This window comes from Streptopelia decaocto, assembly GCF_964273445.1.
Source record: "Streptopelia decaocto genome assembly, chromosome: 4".
Classification (NCBI taxonomy): Eukaryota; Metazoa; Chordata; class Aves; order Columbiformes; family Columbidae; genus Streptopelia; species Streptopelia decaocto.
The window spans coordinates 25,389-39,241 of NC_138658.1; the positions used below are offsets into that span (position 1 = coordinate 25,389).

Consider the following 13,853-nt stretch of genomic DNA (forward strand, 5'->3'; position numbering starts at 1 on the left):
CCCACTCGGTGGCCAGGTCCACCAAATGGATATTGGTCTCGAAATTGTAGCCTGGGAAATGAAACGATATGCTGGAAGAATCGAAGCAAAGCAAACCCCTTGGAGGAAATGGGGGATTTAAGGGGATCTTGGCAGAATCCTGGCTCTACCGATGTCAACGAACCATGGAAAGCCCCCGATGGATTATTTTGGATATGTGGGAACAGAGCTTAGAACGAGTTAATGCCTAAATGGAGAGGGTCTTGTACAATAGGGATAATTCAACCAGCATTTTTCCTTTTCCCAAAGGAAAAAGGGAGTCATCTGGGGAAACCTCTGTATGAAACTTTAAACAGAGAGAAGAGGGGTTTACCACATGTCCCCAGAGGAGGAACGCAAACTTGGAAAGATGATGAATGGCCTGCGAAAAGGATAATTGAATACTATGATCCAGCCACCTGGGCCCAAGATGGAAGCCGGGGATACCGTACCCCAATATACATGCTAAACCGAATTATCCGGTTGCAAGCAGTGGTTGAAATAAGAAGCAACCGGACAGCTGAGGCACTGAATCTCATAGCGAGACAATTGTCTCAGACCAGGGCTGCAGTGGACCAAAATCGGGTAGCCTTAGATTATCTTTTAGCTGAAGAAGGGGGTGTCTGTGGGAAATGGAATACTTCTGAGTGTTGTTTAGAAATAGATGGTAATGGGGAAGCTATAATGAAAACAGCAGAGGAGATAAAACGACTTGCGCGTGTCCCAGTACAGAAATGGAATTCTATACTTACCGGCCATTGGTGGGATCACTTCTTTGGGGGAGCTGTTTGTACCGTGTATGATCCCGCGCTTTATTCGGTTAACACATTCAGTACTCCAAGCCATGCAAATCTCAGCCGTGCCTATAGATCCTGAAATGGCAACAAAAGGAACAGGGTATAAATTGATGATTTTCAAAGATAACACCAAACCGGACCTGGCCGCCGCTAGGCAAGTACTAGCTAACTTTGAGGCCAAAGCACGAATCAAGAGGATAAAAAGAAAACGTGGGAACTGTCAAAAATGCAGCTGTGATTCGTGCTAAGATGTTGAAAGTTTACAGATATAACCAAATGAGGCACGGGCTCTGAACCTGGAAAAAGGAAAAGCTGTAGTTTTTGCCGTTCCAGTGCACGGTCAGAACCAAGGCCTATCCAAGAATTAAACCGAACTACGGTACACCTCACCGCTACATACAGAGCCGGCTTTACACCGCAACGGAGCACCGCAACAGCCGATCCCAAAAGCCCGGCCCCAGCTCTCAGCAAAGAAAGACTCCTCACCCGTCCTCGCGCGTCCCCGCGGCGACCTGACCGAGACGAGGAGTCTCTCCACAGAAATCCCCGGGGCGCGCCGAGAGAGTCCTCGACTCCACGGGTCCTGCGGCCGCACAGAGCGGGTCCTCCGGCCGCCTAGCCGCCCGAAACGGGGAAAGAAACGGGACGGCAGAGTCAGCGGCGCTGCTAAGCCGCGTTCTGTACTGCATTGGATGAGGTTAGTTATAGCCGCTTGGTTTCTCGCTGACAACACATCTGTTAGTTTATATTTAACTAATAATTAAGCTCTCAGCTTCTAAACAACGTGTTACTTAACCTTCCGTCTCCCTCCTCTCATGCAGAAGGATCTAAAAGGCGAAAAATGTCCCCTCACCGTGCAGGCGCTCAGAAAGCGTTTCCCTCACGTCAACCGGTTCATGAGGGCTACATCTTCTATAACTTCATCGCAGCATACGTTAACTTGGCAGCTTCTCTTCAAAAGCGAGAAGAGAACACAGGGACAGGCACCTGAAAAAACAAGGCAGAGAACAAAGCAGCTGGGAACATCGTGTCATTTACACATGCACGTACCACCACCCCCCAAAAGTGGGGGGACTCCCCTAGGAAAACAAAGTGGGGGCAGCGCCCCAAACAGCCGCAGCCCCCGGCCCGCAGGCCAGCACCTGCCCCTCGGCACGGCAATGCTGCTGGCCAACCTGAGCAGGGAGCTGTTCGTGCCGGCCAATCTCGATACGCCCCTTCGCTCTCTCGCCTGAGAGCAAGTTCTTCAGCTTTCTGGGCAGAAGTCCCTGGAGGTAAAGGTTCAGCTCCCATTACCTGCTGGGCAGCCGTCCCCGCACGCCCGGCTTCACGTACCCCTTGCTTTACGCAAAGCTGCTTCCATCAGTGACCCGGGAGTCTTCGGCACCCTCCAGCGGCCGGTCCTTTCAATCCGCTCCTGCTGTTGCCAAGCATTCGTGGGCCACCGACTGCAAGACGGATCCACTGAGGAAAGAAGCCGCACTGACAACGTTAGCAGTAGCAATATTTACGTCGTTAAACGTAAACGTTCTAAGGAGGCACCGAGGGAGGGATGTTGTTTGCACACAAACGGGGACCTGACCCCCGTCGGGGGGACGGACGCTGACACGCGGAGACCTGACTGCAAACCCCGCGGGTCACACAGCGTCTGTGCCCCCTGGCAGCTTTTCTTCACAAGCGAGAAGAGAAAACAGGGACAGGTATCTGAAAAAACAAGGCAGAGAACACAGCAGCGGGTGGGACAGAGGAAAAGAGGCCGGAAGAGCACTGAGGAACAGGGCAGAGGAAGAAACAAATCGGCGGGGCGGAGACGGAGGAAAAAAGCCCGGCACGGTCAATGGGACAGAGAGGAACGCGGCCACGGGTGGGGAGCGGGACACGGGGACGCAGCGAGAAACCACGGGACACGGGGAGATACCAAAACGTCAGCAAAAAAGACTCTTTAACACTGTTCTGAAAGCGTTAAACGGCAGGCAATTTCAATACAGCGCACCGCACGCTCAAGGATCGCCCCTGTAATCGAGCGCACATGTGACTCACGCTTCTTGGTATTTATTACATCTACCTATTGGATATTCATTTGCTCCCAGCGCTTAGTTAATGCATTAAACGGAAGCTCTTTCCATAACCCCACCCTTCGCTGGCAGTCCATCCTTGGTGTGCCAGCGTGTCCACCAAGGGACTCCAGCGGTCCCCGGTGCCCCCCCGCCCCGGTGTCGGCTTCTCGACCTCATTTCTTGAGCACGCCCACTCTCATTTTGTGCTGCTACTCAAGTAGCTCCTTCTCCGTTCTGTGGAACGCTCCATTTTCCCAGCCTGCGAGCCAAGGACATCCTGCTTTGCCCCACCTCCAGTCCCTGTAGAGCCAGTTTTTCTCTGTTAGGTTTCTGTTACGTTAGGCCTGGTCTTGCTACCTTATGCCGAGGGTTTTCTAAAAGATTTTTGTCCCTCCTATCAACGGGAAGCAAGAAGGAGAGCAACAGGCAAAACCGATGGCAGAGCGAGAGAGACCGCGGGGAGCACAGGGAGCTGGAGGAAGAAAGAGAGGAATGAGGAGCCCCCCGAGAGACGGAGGGCAGGGAAAAAACAACAAAAAAAGAGAAAAACGGGGCGGGGGGCAGCACGAAGGCTCAGAACAGGAACGAGGACGGGAACAGTGCCGTACAGAATGAAGAAAGCCAGCAACACTGAGCACGACAAAGGCACAGAGAGAGAAGACGAAGGGAGGGAGGAAGGAAAGACAAAGACAGGAAAGTCGGGGGACAGAGCAGCACGTACAGACACAGAGAGGAAGAGAAGAGCGCGGGGACACACAGACGAGAGCACAGCGGGAGGACAGACACACACGAGAGCGCAGCGGGGGGACGGACGCACACGAGAGCGCAGCGGGGGGACACGCACACTGACGAGAGCACAGCGGGGACAAGAACGGGCCAGAGAAAGCGTGGGGAAAAAGGAGACGGAGGGGCAGGGAGGCACCAGGACACAAAAGCCGGGACGAGGCCCGAGGGCCAGGGACTCACAGCGGCTCTCGCTTTCGGTGGCTGCCAGGAGGCTTCTAACAGCTCAGACGCTCCTGTCCCCTCCTCTCCTCCCTCGGGTCGCTCGGCCATCCTCAGCCTAGGAGAACACGGTGGGGTGTCAGGGCTGCTACGAGACGAGGCTTCGGGGACACGGAGCCTCGCTGGCTCGCTCGCCATGCAGCCATCCCGCTCCGGGATACGCGCACGGACCTGCCGCGCACGTTGACAGCCTGGCCCGCTGCACGCCACGCAGAGGGACCCTTCGCCACCCGGAGAGAGGGGCTCTTTCTCTTGCCCGCCTCAGGAAGCAGACGTCGGGCCGACAGCCCCGCATTTCTTCCTCTTTACCTCTCCGGCTCCAGCCGCGGCAGCACCCGTCCACGGACGGGACGCGCTACCCCGTCCCTTTTCCCGCCGCGCTGCCAGACGAGCCTCGCCAGCCCGAGGCGGGCGCAGCCGACGGCATCCCCGGGGTGGCAGCGAACGGCCGCATCCTCAGCGTGGCCTCTGGGAGCGGGAAAGAAGAAGCGGCAGCCGTTAGCACTGTAGCTCACCCCTGCCTGAGCCTGCTCCTTCCGCACGGGCCACCGGAGAGGTGCCGAAGGCCGGCCTGCTGCCTTCACCGTGGGGCTCAGGAGCGGCCCAGGAACACGGGACGGGTTCACAGGAGCTGCCGCAGCTGGGGGCGGCTGCACGGGGCGAGCGGGGCCGCGGGAGGAGGCTCAGGGGGAGCTCTGGCGAGCTGGGGACGCACCCGGATCTGCCCCCGGCCGGCTGGCGCCTCCTGCTCCTCTGCGGCACGCTGGCCAATACACTGACAATACACCTATTAGTTAAATAGAAACTAAGCACTCTGCTTCTAAACAACGTGTTATTTAATCTTCTGTCTCCCTCTTGTCATGCAGAAGGATCTAAAAGGTGAAAAATATCCCCTCAGCGTGCAGAGGGGCAGAAAGCATTTCCCTCACATCAACTGGTTAATGACGGTATGAGTTCTATAACTTCATCACAGCATACACTAACTTGGCAGCTTCTCTTGAATTCCCCCCTTTGCAATATACTTGCAAATTCTTTGGCAGTATAAATCTACAAAATATTATCACCTCATGCTGTGGTACAGCACAATTATTTGTTACCCACTAGCAGTGCCAAACAGAACACTGTAACATAATGTAAGTCAAAATGACAGGCCATCAAAATCAGAGTCATAAGATCAACGCTGACAGAGCTCTGAAACCGCAGCTCCTGCCGGTTCTGATGGTTGTTTCTTATCTGGCACCTCTGACTGCTTGTGTTTCTTATCTGGCACCTCTGGCTGCCTTGGGTCAAGCAGCGTCTCTGCCCCCTGGCCGTGCGCTGCAGTACCCGAGTTTCGCCACAGGGCGGAGACACTGAGACTCGCCGCAACAGCCCCGGGCGAGCGGTCGCGCCGCGTGTCCCAGGAATCCCGGAAAAAAACCCAAAAAACAAACGCAACAAAACAAAAAAGCCACAGAGAGCCGCGGCACGAAAGCCGCGCCTACAGGACACGGAACCTGCCGCGCCTCGCCCCGAGCTCCCGCCGAAGCGACGCCCCAGCACCGAGCCTGCAACCGCGCCTCAGCTCCGCTTTTAAACGTGCCCCCACTAACGGGGGCTGCGCCGCTCCCGGAGCGACTGCCGGAACGGGCACGGGCGCTGCGCCGGAGGGAGACGCGGCTCCAGACCGCAAGCCTTCAGCACACCTGCCCTCGGGGCCGCACACCGCCCACCAGCTTCGCCAGCTCGGCCATAAGGGCAGGGGGGAAACGGAGCCCATCCCGCTCCCCCTGTTCCAACGGCACAGTCCCCGTGGCCGCGGCCGCGCTCACCTGCCGCCTCTTCCGCCGTTCCGCTCCATTCCCCTCGCGCTCTCCCGCCGGCTCCGCGCGCACCGAACCCGGTTGCCGTTCGCTCCCGGTTACCCCCCCCTCCCCGATCGCCGCCCAGAAGCGCTCCCAGGAGGGGCATGCGCAGTAGGGAGACCGCAAGGCCCATCCCTCCAGCAACCTGATAGGCGGACAGAGTGGCAACTGACGTGCCTAGGCAGCCAACCAGCGCTCCGCCCCTCCAGCCCTCCCGCGCAATCTGATTGGCCTGCTCTGAATCCTCTCAATCCTCACCCGCACGGCCTCTCCTTGGGGAAAAAACATGCCCGAACACTAGGGAGCCGTGGGGAAACCAGTGAGAGACAAGACGGACAGGAGCAACGGCAAGTGCGATCTGCCTTCAATTCGGATCGTGCACTTCAAAGCCTCTCTCGCTCCTACCAATGACAGCTCCTCTTCTGGAAGGACAAACTTTCTTACCTGAACATCCTAAATTGAAGACTCCACAGACAGAATGGGGATTGAGCCACGGGACAACGTGCCATCGATTTACACTAATGGGGAAAAAAACCCCTAGAAGTCAGCCCCAAATTTAAAATTGCACGTGTCTTTTCCAAGCAGAATGAGCCTGTGATTCCACAAAAAGTGACGGCAAAGAGCAGGTCAGCTTATCAGAGAAAGACAGTGACAGGGAGCCGGACGAGGTGACACAGAGAGAGGGAGAGCAAGGCAAACGGGACGGAGAGGCCAAAACGAGCGCTCCACAGCCTCCCCCCCCCCTCGCCCCGACCCCCGTTTCCCCGTTAACTCCCGAAACCCGCCCCGACACACCACGGACGCGTTTGCCGGGCAGGCAGCTGTTCAAACGGGATTGAGTCGGCACGCTCTGATTGGCTGCTTTCCACCCCACCGCGCCGTCCTCCTATTGATGCGCCTTCCGCGGTCCGCGCCCAGGTGCCCGCCTCAGGGTCGGACCTGACTGAGGACTGCGCACTTTGGGCATGCGCAGTACGGACACCTCAACGCCCGCCCCTCCGGCAACCTCATTGGCTGCCTACGCACATCACTTGCCATTCTCCGCGCCTATCAGCGCTCCGCCCCTCCAGCCCTCCCGAGCGATCTGATTGGCCCATTCTGAATCCTCACCATTTAGAAACAGCCGCTACTTAGTGGTTCCTTTTTTTTTTTTTTTTTTTTTAAAGAGAAGTAAAAAGTAACGTTTTGACTCCGTTTGGTTCTGAGCATTGTTGCCTCCAATCTCATGGCTCTGTTATAATTTAAATACTAAACACTCCCGATTACTTTCCAATGCTGTTTAAAATCTAAAGCTTCCTTACTTTGTTTCCTATGCCGTCATTCGTGCCTGCCTGCAGTTTACTTCATAACGGTTGTGCAAATGGAGCTACCAATGACTCCACATTAGTTTTCTGCCTTTACCATTTCAAAGGAATTCCAAACAATGTGGTTTTTAAACTAGGATTCAGATTGGGAATAACTGCTGCCTAGTTCACCAAGAAGTAATAGCTGAAATTAAATTCAGTTATTGCTCACGCCTAAATAATTTCATTTATTTACACTTTAACATTTTTATCATTACATTACTACCAGCCAGATTAACTAGCACACATTATTTTTTATTATAAACTAGAGGTTTTTCTCCACAGGTATTACTTCCAATTAGTGCTCCAGTATTTATATTCCACTCTTTTAAATTTTACTACATCAATTGGAGATAATTACTGTCTGCAGAGTTTTGAGTAACAGCTAGAGTAGATGACAGGCATTATTTACTCCCAAAGACTCTTCTGGTTACTCTTATTTACGTTTTCATTCTAAATGTCTTACAGTAAGTAAGTAGTTACAGCAATAAAACACCAGGGCCTTGGAATTTCCAGGAAAACCCACCGCAGCGCCTCGACGTGTCCAGAGATCGTCGGTGCCGGCTCCGCCAACGACGCGTCCAACCAGCCCCATGGAGCTGCCGAGGCTGCGGCAGCGCGACGGAACCGACTGGAGCGGGGGGAGGAGACTCAGCCCGGCAGGTACCGCACGGAACGGGAAACACCGGGCAGCGCAACTTCATTTCAAAGGAGGAACACGCACACGGAGCACAAAGGATGTTGTTCTGCACGGGACACGCGCTGTCCTTGGCAGCTGCACGGCAACGTTGTCCCTGTGACTTGGAGATCTGGTGGCAAATGAGGGAGCTCTGCATGTTGCACCTTTCAAACCTGCACACAGAATCACACTGCACCCCGCAGGTGACACCAGAAACTAGGAAGCCTCCAAAAAGAATTTACAACCCCACACCCAAACCAGTTACACTCACCTCCACAACCAGTCCTGCTCTACACCCATCTCCTCCTCCTTCACACACCCGTCAACAGGCAGATCCACAGCCAGCTCCTCACGGTCACTCACTGCACTAAACGCAGCAGGGCGGGGGAGAAAGCTAAAGGACATTTTTTAAAAACTCCCTGTGTTTTTTTGGGTGGCAATTTGGCGTTATTTTTGTTGGGGCTTGGGGGACATGCTGGGGTGTTTTTCGTTAAGGAAACTACTGTTTCAGCCTGCAAGTGAAAACAAACCACACGCACAAGGCTGGACACGGTCGAAGAAGTCCCAGCTCGTCCGGCAGTCGCTGACAACGCGTCCGTTCAACCGCCTGCCCACCCTGAAGCGCTCACCCCCAGACGGACCGGCTGGACACACACACATGTACTGGGGAACTCACACCAGTGCCACGTTCTGGGGAGGAGGGAAGGACAAACCAGAAATCAATTCTGCAAGAATCCGTCTCTAAAACACCGTAGATCAACAATGACAGTCGTAAGTCACAGAGACTCCTCATTTTCTCTCTGACTCTCACAACAGTAATAAGGAAGTGCCGAAGGATGGAAAACACCAGGACAGGCTGGGAACAACAACAACAAAGGTAGGTAAAAGAAGGTAAATGGGGGCTCTCAGGGCCCCAAAAGACAAGCTCAGCTGTCCTGAGAGGAGCAGATGGGAATCAGAGGAGTTCAGAGGGGATCGCAGTGGGGGGCTGTCCTGGCTTTCTCTTGAATTCCCCCCTTTGCAATATACTTGCAAATTCTTTGGCAGTATAAATCTACGAAATATTATCATCTCGTGCTGTGGTACAGCACAATTATCTGTTACCCACTAGCAGTACCAAACAGAACACTGTAGCATAATGTAAGTCAAAATGACTAGCATAAAAATCAGAGTCACAAGATCAACGCTGACAGACCTCTCAAGCCGCAGCTGCTGCCGGTTCTGACGGTTCTTTCTTATCTGGCACCTCTGACTGCTTGTGTTTCTTATCTAGCACCTCTGGCTGCTTCTGTTTCTTATCTGGCACCTCTGGCTGCTTCGGGGCAAACAGCGTCTCTGCACCCTGGCCATGCGCTGCAGTACCCGAGTTTTGACACAGGGCAGCAGCACTGAGGCACGCCGCGGCACCGCATTGGGGCGGCCGGGTGCAGCACCGCGCTTTGTCCACAGGACGGCGACACTGAGACCCGCCACGGCACAAATGGCATTTCTGTCCCCCCAGAACTCCTGGGTCCCTCCTGAACTCCTGGGTCCCCTACGGAACTCCTGGGTCCCCTACGGAACTCCTGGGTCCCCTACGGAACTCCTGGGTCCCCTACGGAACTCCTGGGGGAAAAAAACATGCCCCTCGCGGTGGGGGGCTGTGCTGGTTTTGTTACAAAACAAGTTTCTCTTTTAGTGAATTTGCCTGTCAGCTAAAGCTTCATATTAGCTGCATTTTCCTGGAGAACCAGATACGTGTTGTGGTAAACAGAGCAATGGAATGCTAACTTGTTGCTAAGGACAGATTCACATCTTGCAAGAGGGGCAACAAGAAACAGGTGACCGAGAAACTGACCGACTGTGTATAACATCCCATTCACGTGAATACTTCATATAAAAGTGGGAGATCATGAGGATCTTGTCCTCTTTGCCCTTTTTCGTCCCTTCTGCTTATGGCGACATTAGGCGAGTAAGCTTGTGAGGAGTCCAGAGGCAAAGGGATGTGCCCTGAGGAGAACAAATCGAAAGGTTCTTACCTCTGAGAAGTTGTCCTGGATTTTGGTTCCACCAGTAGCCGTCCTGTGGGCCCGGCACAGCCTGGGGATCCCTGACCCGCACCACCGCAACCTTTAACGGGACACTGGGCCGTTCTAGAGCCTGAATGACAAACAGCAAGTATTTCTCTAGGACAGCTTTGATGGGGGATTGTTCTGTTTTGCCTGCAGCGGACAGGGAGAAATTTCTCCTCCTCACAGTGCCACTGAACACCCTGCCCGTGATTCTTCAGGCATTTTGGGGCTGTGAGCCCCCATCTCTCGCTGGCCTGCTCCTCCGGTAACATCATTGTCACCCCCCGAGTCCCCCCACTGATTCACTCCAAAAAAAAAGGTAGAAAAGGAAAACAGCCCCAGCGGGCAGCTCATTACTTTAAAATGCCATTTACATACGTACATACCAGAGCCACCTCCAGAGAAATCCCCGGGGCGCGCCGAGAACGTCCTCGACTCCACGCCGCCCTTGCTGCTGAGAAGATGACGAACTCGGCTGCGGCTGGAACCTGGTCGGCCAGAGAGGCAGAGCGTGTAGAAAGCTGGACCTGATGCTCTTGCTAGGAGTGGGGACTTACTGTTCCCAACTTAGCCTGGCCAATCCCTGTACCAAATGCTATGAGCGCGTGAGAATAGGACGACTGACACAGGATGTTCTCAGTTATCACACTCATGTTAATTCTGGGTGTTATGACAGAACAAAATTGGAAAAATGTGAAATCCAAGGGCAGAAGTTATGGGTAGCAACTCACCTAGGGAAAGGTGGACTTGGTGTGGGCTCTGTCTCCCGCCCTAGGGGAGAACAGAGCATCTGTTTTACACAAGCTGCTATGTGTGACTGTTCAGATGGAGTGTCCTGGTTTTGTTAAAAACAAGTTTCTCTTTCAGTGAATTTTGCCTGTCAGCTAAAGCCTCCATATTAACTGCATTTTCCTGGAGAACCAGACACATGTTTTGGTAAACCTAGCAATGGAATGCAAACATATTGATAAGCACGGATGGACATCTCGAGAGGGGCAACGAGAAACCGGTGACCAAGAAACTGACCAACTGTGTGTAACATTCCATTCACGTGAATACTTCATATAAAAGTGGGAGACCATGAGGATCTCGCCCCTTTTTCCTTATGGCCGACATTAGGAGAGGATCTTGCTACTCATCCCTGAGAACTGAGGCCTAGTGACAGACTGAATCCAGCTCCAGTTGGCTGCAGAGTCCATTCCAGGACTTTGGGTGCCGGCTCTGCAGTTGCTGAGACTTTCAAGATTAGAGAAAATAATACAAAATGTACAAAACCATTCTTATTAGTAGCCTTAGTAAAACATCTTTAATTTTTCCAACTCTCTTCTCTCTGTCCTTCTTTCCCTCCCGATCACCTGTGCTGAGTGGAAGGGGGGAGAGGGAGGGGCAAAAGGGGGAAGTGGGGGGGAGAGGGGGTTAACAATACATCTGCCAGGGTTTTATTGTCACCCCGCAATCTTAACCCTCGACAGGGGGCGATGGGGCTGCCAAATAGTGAGCCTTGGGGGGCGATGGGGCTGCCAAATAGTGAGCCTTCAGGGGCGATGAGGCTGCCAAATAGTGAGCCTTGGGGGGCAATGGGGCTGCCAAATAGTGAGCCTTGGGGGGCGATGGGGCTGCCAAATAGTGAGCCTTGGGGGGCGATGGGGCTGCCAAATAGTGAGCCTTGGGGGGCGATGGGGCTGCCAAATAGTGAGCCTTGGGGGGCGATGGGGCTGCCAAATAGTGAGCCTTCAGGGGCGATGGGGCTGCCAAATAGTGAGCCTTCAGGGGCGATGGGGCTGCCAAATAGTGAGCCTTGGGGGGCGATGGGGCTGCCAAATAGTGAGCCTTGGGGGGCTATGGCACAGCCCAATAGTGAGCCTTGGGGGGCTAAGGGGCTGCCAAATAGTGAGCCTTCAGGGGAGATGGGGCTGCCAAATAGTGAGCCTTGGGGGGCGATGGGGCTGCCAAATAGTGAGCCTTGGAGGGCGATGGGGCTGCCAAATAGTGAGCCTTGGGGGGCGATGGGGCTGCCAAATAGTGAGCCTTGGAGGGCGATGGGGCTGCCAAATAGTGAGCCTTGCGGGGCGATGGGGCTGCCAAATAGTGAGCCTTGGGGGGCGATGGGGCTGCCAAATAGTGAGCCTTGGGGGGCGATGGGGCTGCCAAATAGTGAGCCTTGGGGGGCTATAGGGCTGCCAAATAGTGAGCCTTAGGGGGCGATGGGGCTGCCAAATAGTGAGCCTTGGGGGGCGATGGGGCTGCCAAATAGTGAGCCTTAGGGGCGATGGGGCTGGATAGCCCTTGCCCCAAACAGAAATTGACCCCCCTCCCTGCGGTTCCCAGCCCCTTCCCAGCCCCCCAGCCTCCACTTAGCTTTCAGAGGGCCAAGAGACCGAATCCATCTTCAACGGATGAAAACGCCACCTGCGCCGACAGGGATATTCCAGCATCGCCGGCTTCCTCCTCAACATCTACAGCAACACAAGAAAACACACGCCGACTAAGCAGAGCAAACACACAGTATAAAGGCACAAGGCACATCTTCCCTCTGACACCACGCACCGCCCCACCTGCTTACAGTGCTCGGCTCGCCTCTTGTCTCACTCTTTCTTGCCAAGTTGTCCCTCTGCCTACAACCTTTGCCTACACGATAACAGACACGGGCTGGAGCTGCCCCGCCGTGCACAAGCTGGCATCGGTCCGTAAAGTTCCCTGGACCCTTTAGCTGCCCAAAGGGCACTGTTCCTGGACGGCCTTTGCCCCTAGGAGAGCTTTAAACCCCCTCCATGCAATTCCCAGCCCCTCCCCAGCCCTCGAGCCTCCGCTTACCTGTCAGAGGGCCAAGGGGCTGCATCAATCTGCAGAGAAAAACACCACGTGCACTAATAAGCATCTTCCTGCATTGCCCAATTTCTCTTCGACATCTGCAGTAACACAAGAAAACACACACTCACTTAGCAGAGACAACGCACATTATAAAGGCACACAGCACATCTTCCCACTGACACCACGCAACAACCCACCTGCTTACGGCGCACAGCTCGCCTCCTGCGTCGCCCCTTCTGTGCCAAGCTGTCCCTCTGCACCTGAAATCAAGTTATTCAACAAGTCACCCAGATGCTCATCAACAGCTTGACCATTCCACAGATCTGCTTTCTGTTTAGGAATCCCACCAGAAGCTCTAATTGAGTCTCTAAAACACTTTGGAAGGGACAGTCTGCTCCCCCGCCCACAGCTACTCCATCCCAGATGACTGCACCACCTTTGCCTGCGCAGTTTAACACGTCAACAGATCAACCGTGCAACCCTAGAGCTCCGTCCACCCACCCCGGACTCCACGCCTCCGGGCAGAGCAGCTCCCAGCCAAAGGTGCACGTGCGCAGGCAGACGCACCTCAGAACGTTATCGACAACACATCGACAGCGCCAAAAACGCTCTATAACAACAACGACTCCAAACCAGAGACTGCATCGATCAAAAGAACCTGCAGGGAGGCAGCGGTAAGGCGAGGAGTCTCTACTGCAACCCCAGAAAAAAATAAGAGCCGAACGGCACGGCCCCTTAGGAGACGGCGGCGCTGGCGCAAACCCACAGACAGGGCGGCACGGCTTAAAAACTTCAAGATGCTGGGAAGAAGTGCCAGTCCCTGAGACTGGATGGGTAGAGAGCAGAGCTGCCGACGCAGCCCTCAATGACACCATAAAACACCACCGACCAGAAACGTCCGAAACGCAACGACCCGCCACGCTTTCGGCTGCTGATACCAGAAAACCAGCGCCCAACTGGCGCTACGCCAGTCGGCACCGGCGTTCCAGATCCCGGGACGGCACCCGAGACGCCTTTCGTCTCCCTCGAACGCAACGAGACCCCAGGATCGTCTGACAGGCGCAAGGCAGGCGTCCCGAACTACAGCACAACGCAGACACAGGCTGGAGCTGCCCTGCCCGGCACACGCTGGCGTCGCACTGGAAAGGTCCCCGGGCCCTTTACCCGCACCAAGGGGACGGTTCCTGGACGGCCCTTGCCCTTATCAGAACTAAACGCCCCGTCCCTGCGATTCCCAGCCCCTTTGCC

At 54.8% G+C, this 13,853-nt stretch overlaps 2 long non-coding RNA genes across 2 annotated transcripts; both read right to left on the reverse strand.

Moving 5' to 3' along the window:
- Nucleotides 1-780: 780 nt before the first annotated feature.
- On the reverse strand, nt 781-2,359 carry LOC309438971. Its single transcript, XR_014183903.1, has 3 exons — nt 2,151-2,359; nt 1,669-1,802; nt 781-890 (listed from the first exon to the last, which is right to left on the reverse strand). It is a non-coding gene; the product is annotated as an uncharacterized lncRNA (long non-coding RNA).
- A 4,993-nt stretch (nt 2,360-7,352) lies between these two features.
- LOC309438970 lies at nt 7,353-8,415 on the reverse strand. Its single transcript, XR_014183902.1, has 3 exons — nt 8,283-8,415; nt 8,015-8,137; nt 7,353-7,933 (listed from the first exon to the last, which is right to left on the reverse strand). It is a non-coding gene; the product is annotated as an uncharacterized lncRNA (long non-coding RNA).
- Nucleotides 8,416-13,853: the final 5,438 nt, after the last annotated feature.